Source organism: Bufo gargarizans, chromosome 4 (genome assembly GCF_014858855.1).
Source record: "Bufo gargarizans isolate SCDJY-AF-19 chromosome 4, ASM1485885v1, whole genome shotgun sequence".
Taxonomy (NCBI): domain Eukaryota; kingdom Metazoa; phylum Chordata; class Amphibia; order Anura; family Bufonidae; genus Bufo; species Bufo gargarizans.
In genome coordinates this window covers 39948646-39963526 of record NC_058083.1, presented here as the reverse complement: position 1 = coordinate 39963526, position 14881 = coordinate 39948646, and the positions used below count along the sequence as shown (strand labels likewise).

Sequence of the window (14881 nt, the reverse complement as noted above, 5' to 3'; positions counted from 1 at the left end):
ACTTGCGACAAAAAATAAAAAATTCGAGGAACTCGCCATGCCCCTCACGGAATACCTTGGGGTGTCTTCTTTCCAAAATGGGGTCACTTGTGGCGTAGTTATACTGCCCTGGCAATTTAGGGGCCCATATGTGTGAGAAGTACTTTGCAATCAAAATGTGTAAAAAATGGCCTACAAAATCCGAAAGGTGCACTTTGGAATATGTGCCCCTTTGCCCACCTTGGCATCAAAAAAGTGTCACACATCTGGTATCGCCGTACTCAGGAGAAGTTGGGGAATGTGTTTTGGGGTGTCATTTTACATATACCCATGCTGGGTGAGAGAAATATCTTGGCAAAAGACAACTTTTCCCATTTTTTTATACAAAGTTGGCATTTGATCAAGATGTTTATCTCACCCAGCATGGGTATATGTAAAATGACACCCCAAAACACATTCCCCAACTTCTCCTGAGTACGGCGATACCAGATGTGTGACACTTTTTTGCAGCCTAGATGCGCAAAGGTGCCCAAATTCCTTTTAGGAGGGCATTTTTAGACATTTGGATCCCAGACTTCTTCTCACGCTTTAGGGCCCCTAAAAAGCCAGGGCAGTATAAATACCCCACATGTGACCCCACTTTGGAAAGAAGACACCCCAAGGTATCCAATGAGGGGCCTGGCAAGTTCATCGAATTTTTTTTTTTTCGCATAAGTTAGCGGAAATTGTTTTTTTTTTTTTTTTTTCTCACAAAGTCTCACTTTCCGCTAACTTAGGACAAAAATTTAAATCTTTCATGGACTCAATATGCCCCTCAGCAAATACCTTGGGGTGTCTTCTTTCCAAAATGTGGTCAGTTGTGGGGTGTTTGTACTGCCCTGGCATTTGAGGGTCTCCGCAATCATTACATGTATGGCCAGCATTAGGAGTTTCTGCTATTCTCCTTATATTGAGCATGCAGGTAATGAGATTCAGCCTCTGGGCTGAAAGAAAAAAATGAACGGCACAGATTTCTTCATTCGCATCGATCAATGTGGATGAAAAAATCTCTGCCCAAAAAAAAAATGGAGGGGAAAGGCGTCTGCCAGGACATAGGAGCTCCGCCCTACATCCATACCCACTTAGCTCGTATGCCCTGGCAAACCAGATTTCTCCATTCGCATCAATCGATGTGGATGAATAAATCATTGCCGGGATTTTTTTTTTTTATATATATATACAAAGTGTTTGCCAAAGCATAGGAACGCCGCCTCCTCCTCAGCTCGTATGCCTTGGCAAACGTATCTGTCACTGCAGAGGAGAAAATCCCGTCTTGCAGCGCCGCATACACCGACTTGCGTGTAATCTGACAGCAGCGCAATGCTTCTGTCAGAATGCACATCGGTGCTGCAGCTGGTCAATCGGTTGGTCCACCTGGAAGGTAAATAAAGAAAAAAAAAGAAAAAACCAGGCCACAACGCAATAATTTTATTAACTTTGGAACAGAACATGTAAACTTTAACTTTTTTAACTGAACATTAACGTGTTTGCTTACTGGTGTTTTTTTTTTTTTTTTTACCTTTAAAGAACAAACCTCTCCTTTCCCATGGGTCAATGTGCAAAGCGCAAATCGCCCAAAGATGTGGCGAAGTGCGTTATGCACTTTGTCCCATGTGAAAGGAGACGTTTGCAGCAGCTGTGAGTGAATGGGCCCTAATAGCCCTGTGTGCCTGTCCTGGTGAGATGATCCCTATGCTAATAGTGTACCTGTGAGTGGTACTTCCGGAAACACTCTCCAAAGCATAGGGCTGGGTGGTCAGGACAGTCAGGACAGAAATAGCGGGTGTCACGCCTTATTCCACTCCTGCTACAGACACAACATTTTTTTCGGGGTGGCGGTCGGTTTGAGGTACCAGGAACGACACTGGGGAAATGTCGCTCGTGTAGACGGCTAACTACACTGGTGGATGGGGCCACGGAACCTCCTGGGTACAGGAGGTTCGCGATGATCTCTTCCTGAAATTTGAGGAAGGATCCAGTTCTCCCAGCCTTACTGTAGAGAACAAAACTATTGTACAGAGCCAATTGAATTAAATATACAGACACCTTCTTATACCAGCGTCTGGTTCTGCGGGACACTAAATACGGAGCCAACATCTGGTCATTGAAGTCCACCCCTCCCATGTGAAGGTTATAGTCGTGGACTGAGAGGGGCTTTTCAATGACACGGGTTGCTCGCTCAATTTGGATTGTCGTGTCTGCGTGAATGGAGGAGAGCATGTAAACGTCACGCTTGTCTCTCCATTTCACCACGAGCAGTTCTTCGTTACACAGTGCGGCCCTCTGCCCCCTTGCAAGACGGGTGGTAACGAGCCGTTGGGGGAAGCCCGCGCGACTAGTTCGCGCGGTACTACAGGCGCCAATCCGTTCTAGAAACAAATGCCTAAAGAGGGCCACACTTGTGTAAAAATTGTCCACATAAAGATGGTACCCCTTGCCGAATAAGGGTGACACCAAGTCCCAAACTGTCTTCCCACTGCTCCCCAGGTAGTCAGGGCAACCGACCGGCTCCAGGGTCTGATCTTTTCCCTCATAGATCCGAAATTTGTGGGTATAGCCTGTGGCCCTTTCACAGAGCTTATATAATTTGACCCCATACCGGGCGCGCTTGCTTGGGATGTATTGTTTGAAGCCAAGGCGCCCGGTAAAATGTATCAGGGACTCGTCTACGCAGATGTTTTGCTCTGGGGTATAAATATCTGCAAATTTCTGGTTGAAATGGTCTATGAGGGGCCGAATTTTGTGGAGCCGGTCAAAAGCAGGGTGGCCTCTGGGACGGGAGGCGGTGTTGTCACTAAAGTGCAGGAAACGCAGGATGGTCTCAAATCGTGTCCTGGACATAGCAGCAGAGAACATGGGCATGTGATGAATCGGGTTCGTGGACCAATATGACCGCAATTCATGCTTTTTTGTCAGGCCCATGTTGAGGAGGAGGCCCAGAAAAGTTTTAATTTCGGAAACTTGGACTGGTTTCCACCGGAAAGACTGGGCATAATAGCTTCCCGGGTTGGCGGTTATAAATTGTGTGGCATACCGGTTTGTTTCGGCCACAACTAAGTCTAAGAGCTCCGCAGTCAAGAACAGCTCAAAAAATCCCAGGGCCGAACCAATCTGAGCTGTCTCAACCCGAACTCCAGACTGGGCAGTGAAAGGGAAAACTACAGGTGCGGCTGAAGTTGGGGACTGCCAATCAGGGTTTGCCAGCACCTCTGGGATTCTAGGGGCTCTACGGGCACGTCTTTGCGGTGGCTGCGACGGGGTCACTACTGCACGTGCCACCGTACCAGCTTCAACTGCCCTTCTGGTGCTCGCTACTTCACCAGGTTGCACGGCAGTGCTGGTACTAGGTCCAGGAAGGGCTGGGCTGCTGGTGTATGCCTCACCACGTAATCCGACAGCACCAGCCCCACTCTGCTGCTCTTGAAGCGGATCCTGCGCAACCTGCGGTCTAGCGACACAGGGCCGGGTACGCCTGGTGCTATCAGGGACCTCAGCCTCCTCGTCCGAACTTTGGGTCAGAGAGCCACTGCTTTCTACAGGTTTGTATTCTGACCCGCTGGATTCATCAGATGAGGGTTCCCACTCCTCATCCGACTGGGTCAGAAGCCTGTAGGCCTCTTCAGAAGAATACCCCCTGTTAGACATTTGGGCAACTAAATTTAGGGGTATTCCCTGAGACTACCCAAGAAAAAAAAAGCAAGCCTGTCTTACAAAGGGGAGGCTAGCGAAGTACCGGAGGCCGCTGCGGTTGATAAAAAATATCAAAACTGATTTTTTTATCGCCGCAGCGCGTGTAAAGTGAATGTGCAGTGATCAAAAAAATAATAATTTTTTTGTCACTGCGGTGGGGCGGGCGTGGGCGAACGCACGTGTGGGCGACCGATCAGGCCTGATCGGGCAAACACTGCGTTTTGGGTGGAGGGCGAACTAAAGTGACACTAATACAGCTATAGATCTGACCGTGATCAGTTTTGATCACTTTCAGATACTATAAAAGTACAAATGCTGATTAGCGATACGCTAATCAGCGAATAACGGACTGCGGTGCGGTGGGCTGGGCGCTAACTGATCGCTAACTACCTAACCAAGGGACCTAAACTATACCTAAAACCTAACGGTCAATAACAGTGAAAAAAAAAAAGTGACAGTTTACACTGATCACTTTCTTCCTTTTCACTAGTGATTGACAGGGGCAAGAAGGGGTGATCAAAGGGTTAATTGGGGTGATCTGGGGGCTAAGTGTAGTGTAGTGGGTACTCACAGTGATGATGTGCTCCTCTGCTCCTCTGCTGGAACCAACCGACCAAAAGAAGGAGCAGAGGAGCACAGCAGCCATATAACCCCATCATATTTACTAATATGTGGGGTTAAATGGCTGCTGATTGGATTTTTTGAAAATCATCAACCTGCCAGCCAATGATCGTGGCCGGCAGGCTGCTGACGAAATACTTGGCTACGAAATGCCGGCCCGCGATGCGCATGCGCGGGCCGGCATACCCGGAAATCTCGCGTCTCGTGAGAGGACGCACCGGCGCGTCCACCCAGAAGAGCACGACCGCCGAGAAGACGCAATCCTGCGTACGGCGGTCGTGAGGAGGTTAAAATATTCGCATTACAAAAATTCGCAAAAATTGAATATTTGAAATTACGAATATATATCACTATATTCAAAATGTTCGCAAATTTTCGAAGTACCTATATTCGCGATAAAAATTTGAATATTCGAGATCAACACTATGTAACACGGACATCGCAAGGATGTCATCCGCTTTGTTTGCAGATCAGTGTTTTGTGCATGCATGAGCCCTAACAGTGAAAATACTGCCCCATGACAGAATAGGGAGGGAAGGGCAGCAGCAGCAGCAGTGGCATACAGCACAAGATGGTGGCAGATCACAGTAGTAGCAGAACCTAACAACAGCAGTGTGATAGCAAGGCCCAGTGGCATGCATACCCTTGTGAAAATGTAACATGTACATATCAGTAGACCAAGAAGCCCTTTTGTACGAATGGCAGTAGAGGCAGCAGGTAGGTGGCATCAGGTGGGTGGTGGTAACATCAGAATGGTGGCAGCAGCACATGGCCAGAAGTAATGGCCCATTTTGCAGAATATTCCGGTGTGGCAGCACACAACAGTATGATCATTAGGGGCAGAATGATCTATCCTGTTGCATCAGGCACCGGTCTCTAGAATTCCTGATTGATCCACGCCTGATTCATCTTTGTAAATATTAGTCTCACAACATTTTGGGAGGAAAGGCAAGTTCTCTTAGGGGTAACTACGCCCCCTGCTGCACTAAATACCCGCTCTGATACCACACTAAAGGCTGAGCAGGAAAGCATACCCATGGCAAACTCGGCCACTTGCAGTCACAATTCAAGTTTGCATGTCCAGTAGTCCAGGGGATCTTGGATCATGGGTGATAGAATGCAGTCCAAGTATGCCACCACCTGCTGGTTGAGGTTCTGTTGCATGTCCCAATTCTGCTGCTGGGTGATCAGAGACTCCAGACTTAAGTTGCTGCTTATGGAGCTGGCGCTGCTCCTGCCCCTCCCCCTACATTAGTTGTGGCAGTGGAGCGTGAGCGCAGAAGATAACCCAGCCAGACCTTCGTGATGAACAGTGATGGCGCTCGTAGGCAGCGACCAACTGACTAAACAGCATGTCTCTACAGAAGTCCATTTTTGCATCCCTCTCAGAATCCCTCTGCCGAAGGCTTTAACACTAAATGAGTTGCACGGTTTTCCCATGCTACTTTATGGTGATGCTCCATTTGTTGACGCAGGGTTATCATGCCAACATTAGCACCCTATTCCTGCTTCAACTTCTGCCCACACATCCTGCATACCGCCACACTAATGTCCCCCAGTGACTTGGTGAAAAATTCCCACACTGCCTAGTATGGCATTTTCCCTCCGCTACTGCTTGCCTGCTGCTGCCATATGAACCCATGCACTGCTAGTGTGTTCCTCACAGATTGTCTCCAGAGTAGCAGATGGTGTACCCTTTCTTCACTCAGCTCCTGTAACACCCCAGAGTTGTGTTACTACACTCCTCTACTCTGCTACTGTCTTCTAAGTGCTTTTATATTGTCATATTATATGATTTTGCTCATGTCTTTACAACTGTGCATTTAAAACTAAGTTCAATGTACATTTCCTTGTCATTTTCCATGTTCACTAGCAGGTGGCAGCATCATTGGTACAGATAGTCTTAATGTTATGACCATTCAGAGTGGAACAATCCTGTTCTATTCTGCCCCCGCTGTTGAATAGAAGTGGAGGTTTCCATCTTCCTGCAGCGAGGGAGGAAAAAAACGGTTAGAACCAGATCTAGTTTCTCCTGCATAGGGAAGACAGCAAGGACCAAGTCTCGTGCTGAGACTTGATCAAATTCCCAGTCTGAGCCCTGCAGCTCAACTGGATGAAAAGAAGCAGAAAGTTGCAGACAACCTCCAGAATTCTAGGAAGAAAGCATCCCCTGAGAATATATTTGTGAGTCAAGTCAAGAGACCTAGGAGAAGCCATTCCTCCTAAGCTAGTCTGTCCCACAAAGCAGAAGGTACAGTTCAAAGCAGAAGCCTCTATTCCTGCCAATGATCGCCAAAACCTGCTGGGACCAAGGACCAAAGCTGCATACTGTTTGGATACAAGTTATCTTCAGTAAAGAAAAGTTTGAACTTCATCTAAATGTCTGGACATCATTTCTGCTGCAAAATTCCTCTATTACTCCTACTATCACTACACTCAATTTATTGCAAGTGAGCCAGAAGCTAGGAGTCCGGCCATACCCAGGTAGAAGACACTGTAGACACCATTATCATCACCGTACAGAGATATTATAGGCAATCACACCACTCTGGCATTCCTAAGCTGGGACGCGCGTTATAACCCCTTAGAAGGGCCCTGGGGTAGTACCTTGTGCATGCTACAATTGGCATCATGGCAAATACAGAACATTAAACAACCCGTACCTGGCCACTGCACTCCCACATGCGATCAGCTACATCATAATCTACATCTGTTTGGTCGTCATTTGTGTCACCTCTCGAAACATATGCTCCCACCCGACTATTATCATTGGTAGTTGCATGTCTAAAAGAGTCCACAGAAGACCTCTCCTCCAAGTCTGGGCTAGCCTGTAACTGCAGACTGTCCTCACAAAGCTCATCCTCGCTGAAAAGCGGAGCAGAGCCGGTGGCTATCATTACTTGGCTAGCAGAAGGAGCAGCAAAAGCAAGAGGCAGGTTCAGGATAGGTGAGGGCATAGAGGCAGTTCCTGGGCCATGCCAACTGAGCGTGGTGTCAGAGGACCCACTGATTCCTATCTGTGTGTATCTGTTGTCACTTGAGATGATGTTGAAGAGCGAGTCAACCATTTCAGTACAGCTGGATTGTCGGTCAAAACACGACTAATAGATGACACCTGTTGCTGCGGCTGCTACCATCTCCCTTATTTTGTTGCCACTTATACCAGCTACAGCAACATTTTTGCCACTGCCCATTCCTTTTGAGGGCCCAGGCAACTGTCTTTTGGCCATAGTGTACAGTATCTCTAAAATAACGCACTAACTTGAATGTCGGTGCACTAGAACGTGATGCACCCAGCGATACAATCTCCCTGCAGTCCCCCTGCACTCTCCCTTCACAATATCCTTCTATTAATCATTTTCATCAGTTCTGTCCCTTGCGCATGAGCACTTGCTACATCTCTCCCTATGCTCAGTTTACAGGACAATGGCATAAACCACACGGGATGAGGGTTTTATAGGGCTGTGACATGACAGGGGATGGCTATCTGTGGATTGGCTGGCTGCAGGGCATTATGGGTGATCTCGCGTTCCTGGGCTTCTTACTTTCATTTTGTATCACGTACAACTGCCGTGCAAACTGATTCGTTATCACGAAGCGCAAGGAAATTTATATTAGTTGCGAATTAAAGTTTATCTAAACTTCGAATCAAATTCCGCTTTGAATGCATCGCTTCACTCAACACTTATTTTAATATTTTAAGTTTCTGCCGTGTACTCCAGCCAATAAGGTATGGTTGGCAGGAACAGAGCAAGCCACCCTGTTCCTCCCCTCTTGGTAAGAGTGGGCTGGTCCTTCTTCCTAGCAGGAGTAGAAATTCAAGTCCAGAGAGAGAGAGAGGATATAGGCAGTCATGCCATAACCTATTCTGAGGGACTGTAACCAATTCTCCTGTGAGACTTAACTTCAGGAAGAGTGCTAGAGTTAAGAACACTGCTTTCAAAAATTGTCAGTGGGCCTAGACAGAAGAGTGATCAGCAAAACCACAGCTTTACAGACCCTGCTGCTGGTGAAGGACTAGGTCTCAGACAACCATCACCCAGGCCTCTCCCAAGCCAGTCTAACACCAGGCTTGTATCCCACTGTGGACACCTATATCCACAAGGAATTTCACGTGGTTTAAAAATTCCCATCCAACCAGCAATGACACCTCCTCATTTGGTGCCAGAAACTGCACTTTGTACTTACTACTGCTGGATGTGCCATAAATGATATTTTGCACTAAGTAGGTTTTTATATGTTTACTTCTGGTCTAACTCTTCAACTACCTTTCCACTGCACCAATTCCCAGAGAATAATGGCTTGAGGGGGTACACAATGATACATTTTATCAGGGCTAGTGATGAGTGAACCAGTTGTGATTCGTTTTGGATCCGGTTCGCCAAATTTTAAAAAATGTTTGGCGCAGCCATATGGTACATTTTGTCTGGTAGGCAGCAGTATGATGGAGGCAGCAGCAGCCTTACATAAGATAATGGTCGGCAGGCGGCAGCAGTGGCATGATGGTGGTGGTGGAATGATGGAGGCAGCCGTACAGAACATGAATTTAGACAGGTTGCATCAGTGGCATGAAGGAGGCGGCAGCAGAAGCCATACATAACATGCTGGTAGGAAGGTTACAGCAGTGGCACGTGGTGAGTGCGGTGACGTCATTGAAGGTCCTGCTGAATGAAGATAGAAGGATGTGTGTGAACGACTTTTTTATCATTTTTCTTTTTTTTAGGAGGAGAAGCAGCGAATAAACGGATAGCACCTTTTCCTGTATTGGATATATACTCCAAGGGGCTGTAACCAGTTTGTGAGACCTTAATTTGCAGAAGAGTTCCCGAGTCAAGAACACTGCTTTCAAAGAACTTCAGTGTAGCTAGTCAGCAGAGCGATCATCAAAACCACAGCTTTACAGACCCTGCTGCAGGTGACTGACTACAGCTCAGGCATCCATCATCTAGGCCTCTCCCAAGCCAGTCTAACACTTGGTTTGTTTCCCACTGTCTAAACCTATAACCTCAAGTGCCTGCAAGTGCCAGTATATTGCCACCTAACCAGCCACCATACCTCATCACCTGGAAACCAAAACTGAACTCTGAACCTAGCACAGCTGGATGTACCAAAAGTAATATGTTGCACTAAGTACTAAGAGAGACTTTTATACTTTCAATTATGGCCTGATTCTGTAAACCATCGTTCCACTACACAGATGTGCCTAGTGGGCAAAGGTCTGATGGAGTGCACCCTGACCCAATATCTTATCAGGACCAAGACCACTCCTATTATCTACACCACCTCCCTATCTGTTAAATCTGTTAATGATTTGTGGTCAGTGATCATTTTTCAAAATATATTTAATTAACAAATCCCCACCCCTTAGAAAAAAATAAACCTACACTTACCTGACTGTTGTCTTCCGTCTCCCCTGGTTACGGCCACCGCTCTTCTCAGGAATCGCGGTGGCCGCGCGCTGTACTGAACGTGCACGCAGAGTCCGCGCATGCGCCCTGGTGACTTCTTCCTGGCAAGTATACTATACTGGCCAGGAAGAAGTCACCAGGGCGCATGCGCGGACTCGGCGTGTGCGTTCAGTACAGAGCGCGGCCCGGCCGGGAGAAGACATCAATGAAGATGGAGCCTGGCCCACGCAGAAACCAGGAAGTGGACGGCCCACCGGGAGCAGGTAAGTATAAAATCGCGTCTTGAGAAAACCCCTTTAAGTGCACATACATAAGGCCAATATTATATTCAGTCCGTGAAATATGCTCCATGTGACATAGGTATCTCACAGACTGAATGCTGCTCCTGTGTCATGAATTCAAAGCATTATAATGATTTATAATTCTGTGTGTTGCTTTTTGACCTCAAATATACGGAAGGGTACTCACACGTGTACTGCTGTCAGAATAGTTCACTACAGTAAAAGTCAGGCAGTAACATACAACATATTAATCATTATAATGATGTGAGTTTGTGTCACAGTAGCAGCAGTCAGTCCGGGAAATACCTCTGTCAGAGATTGAATACGCTCATATGAAATTACCTAAATATGACAGTTCTTGATAGTGGTGGGTGCGAATATTCGAATCGCGAATATGAATCGTGAATATCGGCACTTTGAGAATTCGCAAATATTTAGAATATACTGCTATATATTTGTAAATTCGAATATTTTAGATTTTTTATTCCATCAGTAACCTCCCTTCTTGCTTGTGGGCCAATGAGAAGGCTTCAATGTCTTTGAGCTTAGCAACACCCCTAGCAACCAACAGGAAAGTTGCCTACCCCTTACTGTATATGAACCTCCCCAGCAGCCATTTTCTACAGTTTTTTAAAGTTCTGAGAGAGACAGCAGTGTCATTGCTGTGCTCTGTGCTTTCCACACTACATTAGATAGATAGTTAGTTAGATGATATATATCATACAGATAGTTAGTGGGAGATAGCCAGTATAGGTTATATCCTGATATAGTGTAACTGTTGCAGTGCAGGGTGTTAGGTATTGTGATAGGTTCTGCTGTCCATACATACATGTAGACCTGCTAAAATGTGAAGTTTCACATATTGCACCAAAATATTCACATCATTAGTGCCGATTAGCGCAATCGGGAATATATTGGAGCACTCTATCTGCATATAAAGCCATTTTTTATGTTCTACCGTGCCAATAATTTTCTCCAGTCTCAGGAAACTTCTAGCAGCTTGAAAAATGCAGCAAAAGGGACCCACGCCTGTATTTTGCGCATTACATGAATATTACATTGGTGATTTTTCTCAATCAAGAAAATTATCTCGAACTCGCGAATATATGACAAATATTCACCCAAATATTCGTGATATATCACAAATTCAAATATAGCCCCTGCCGAATATCACTAGTTCTTGATAGAATACTGGACCAATATGAATTCTTTATAACCTGGTAGTTATAAAGTAGTTAATTGGATAAGGTACAAAGGTATTCTTTAGATGTTCTTTAAGGCATCATGGAGATGGCTGAGTCATGTCCACAGATGGCTTACTTTTGTCTCAAGCTGTATTTCTTTTGCCTTTATTACTCCTGCTCTCTATTCTGCCTGGTGGTCACATGACCATGTCCATGCAGTACTTTTTTTTATTTCCTGTGATGTCATGTCCATTGGCAGACCAGTGATAGGGGCAAGTCTATGTAATTAACTGGGTGGGAGGAGATTCAAAACAGCAGTGAATTGTTAGGGGCGGTGCTGGAGCTGTGGCAGAGAAAGAAGTATATCATTGGTTTGTTTGAGTTTAGCAATAAGAAGTGCTACACTGGTAGATTAAAGGGTTTCTGTCATCAGAAAAATCGTTATGTAGCTGGCTGACATTAGCGATGTGCTAATGTCCGCAGAACATAACTGTATGATGTTTATCTCCCTGCCTGCCGCTGTTCGCGCTGAATGATGACTTTTATAACATGCAAGTAAACTAGTGGGGCGTTTCTGCAGCACCTAGAAGCTCCGTCCTCTCACCGTTTGGCACGCCCTGTTAAAGGTGATTGACATCCTCTGTATCCTCCGTGCCCTGCAAATCCTGCGCCTGCGCCGTCCATTGAATGACGGCAGCAGGCGAGCGTCCTTTACTCACTGCGCCTGCCCCTAATACTAAAATGGACAGTGCAGGCGCGGGATTTGCGGGGCACAGATGAGACCGAGGATGTCAATCACCTTTACAAGGGCGTGCCAAACGGTGAGAGGACGGAGCCACTAGGTGCTGCAGCAACGCTCCACTAGCACCTAGAGGCTCGCTTGCATGTTATAAAAGTCATTATTTAGCGTGAACGGCGGCAGGCAGGGAGATATAAGTCATACAGTTATGTTCTGCGGACATTAGCACATCGCTAATGTCAGCCAGCTACATAACGATTTTTCTGATGACAGAAACCCTTTAAAATAAGGGCACATTGGGCAGTCTCCCAGGGCCCGACAGTTCTAGTGGGCCCCAGATGTTTTTCCCTACGCCTCACAACTGAATCTTTCTGTGGGGTAGAGAAGCCTCTGGCTCCCGTCCAGTTCACTCTCATAGGCCACAGGCCACTAGGCCTTAATCCTAAGAGGTATTTACAGAGGTGCAGACACTTGCAAAATGATGACATCATTGCACCGCCTGTGCCAGGTTTTAGGGAGCACAATGACATCACAATGCCTACCTGCATCAGGATGGAGGCTGCGCAATGATGTAATTGTGACCGCCCGCGCCAGGATCAGTCAACTCAGGCTACAGCCAGCAAAGGCTTGTTGTCTGCATCACAGCAGCAGAAGTGACGTAAGTATTTTATTTATTTTATTTTTTTATTGGGAAGTTTACATATTCGGTAGCTATAGACTTCAAAATATGACATACACGTGAGCTGCACTCTTCAAACTGATTAGTCATCGTGACTTGTTTTTATATCTAGCAATAACTTTCTAGAAAAAAAGCAGCACTCATCTTTCCTCTACTGGAGTTGCACAATCCTCCTCTCCTCATTGTGCAGACACCATAAGGTACTAACCTCTCACATACCGTGCTGACCCCTGAGCCTGCCAGGACAAACAACATCCTGTTATACACAGACAGATAGACACACACACACGTTAGTGTCAGTGTAAGCAGTGTGTTTTGGTAAAAAAAAAAAAAAGCATCCATAAATTCTCCTTTTTATCGGGAGCGGCAGCAATACAGTGTGGATATGGAACCTCATAGGCAAGGCAGGAGATGTGCGGCTGTGTTGGGGCGATAGTAGCAGCAATAGTGACAGCAGCACCGCTCAGATCAGGCAACTCTAGCCACAGCCGCTTGTGGTCTGCATTAGAGATGAGCGAATTTCAAAACAATTTGATTCGACCGGTTCGACGAATTTTCTGAAAAGATTCAATCCGAATTCATTCACGCCGAATTGCTATTTCCTGGCTTCAGAGAGCCTGTATAGTGGTGTAGAACACTGTGCCTTGCAGTAACACGCATAGTGAGTCTGCTGTGGTAGTGAAACAATACTGTCAGTCAGTATGACACGCAGATGACAGGCGTTGCTCTTAGAATCACTGCACACTTCACTTATTTGGGCAATCACGGGGCCAAAACTGACCAAAAAAACTCAAGTGTGAACTCTTCTTGTTAGCGCCAAGAAGAAGTGCACTCCTTTTACACCGTAGTCAGCTGATTCCATGTAAATGTATACAGAACCTGTTCTATTAGACGCTTATGCAAGTAGAGCCCCCCTGACAGAGTGGAGAGGGTGTCAGCAGTAAGTTTGTTTTGACTTCACTGATTATTTTGCCCTTTCTCTGATCCATCAGAACAATAACCCCCCAAAAACCTGATCCTGCTTGTTGAGTATCATCCTTCACTAAGTCAGCATTTAGTCAGTAATCCTTAAGTATTGCTAAAGCCAAAAAAGCCAGAAGTGGATCCAAAACAGAGATGACATGTGAATGGAATATTTTCATGTCTTCTGTGTTTTGTACCCACTCTTGCTTTTGTTTACCAAATCATAAGCCAATTCTGATAGGACCTCACAGGCCTTACAGCTGTTACGCAGACAGGATCCGTTGTGAATCTCATTTTTTCTTCCTTCTGACAGATCAGAAGAAGGGTCAAATAAATGATGATGTCAACCAGGCCAAAAAGGCAAAATAGTGGCCCAGTCATGAAGTGGGGAAGATGGAAGAACAGCTTGAAAAGTCCACAGAGTGGCCCAATGACATAGTGTTGAGGTAGCAGCAGCATGAGGAGACCACAGAGTGGCCGAGTTACATAGTGGGGAGGTGTCAGCAGCAGCAGCAGCATGAGGAATCCACAGAGTGTCCCAGTGACAAAGTGTTGAGTTAGCAGTAGCATGAGGAAGCCACAGACTGGCAAGGTGACATAGTGTGGAGGGGACAGCAGCAGCTGCATGAGGAGGCGACAGATTAGCTCAGTGACATAGTGTTGAGTTAGTAGCAGCATGAGGAGGCCACAGAGTGGTCCAGTGACATAGTGTTAAGTTAGCAGCAGCACGAGTAGGCCACACAGTGGTCCAGTGACATGCCATAGTGTTGATTTAGCAGCAGCAAGAGTAGAACAGAGTAGCAAGGTGACATAGTGTGGAGGTGGCAGCAGCAGCATTAGGAAGCCACAGACCGGCAAGGTGACATAGTGTGGAGGTGGCAGCAGCATCATGAGGAGACCTGAGTGGTGAGGAGGCAGCAGCCTCAGGAGACCACAGAGTGACCCGGTGACAGAGTGGGGAGGTGTATGGCAATAACAGTACCCTCTGACGATGGTGGGTGTAAGAAGGAGCACTTGGCATCAGATGTGTGGCATCAGGCGGGTGGCAGGCTGGCAGCATCAGAATAGTAGCTGAGGCAGGTAGCCAGAAGAAATCGGTCTCTTTTGTCAACGTTTGGGTGAGGCAGCATGGACGATCTAATCTGATGCATCAGCCATTGGTGGGAGGAAGTCCTGTCTGATCCACGCCTGATACTTCTTGACAAAGGTCAGTCTCTCCACATTTTAGGTGGACAGGCGAGTTCTCCTTGGGGTAATTATGGCCCCCACCACACTAAATACCCGCCCTGAGACCAGAC

General features: G+C 46.5%; 1 protein-coding gene across 1 annotated transcript in view; it reads right to left on the bottom strand.

Moving 5' to 3' along the window:
* The window catches only part of LOC122934422 (cytochrome P450 2K6-like), a 119963-nt gene that overhangs the window by 82654 nt on the left and 22428 nt on the right, over positions 1–14881 (bottom strand). The gene's annotated exons all lie outside the window — the stretch shown is intronic.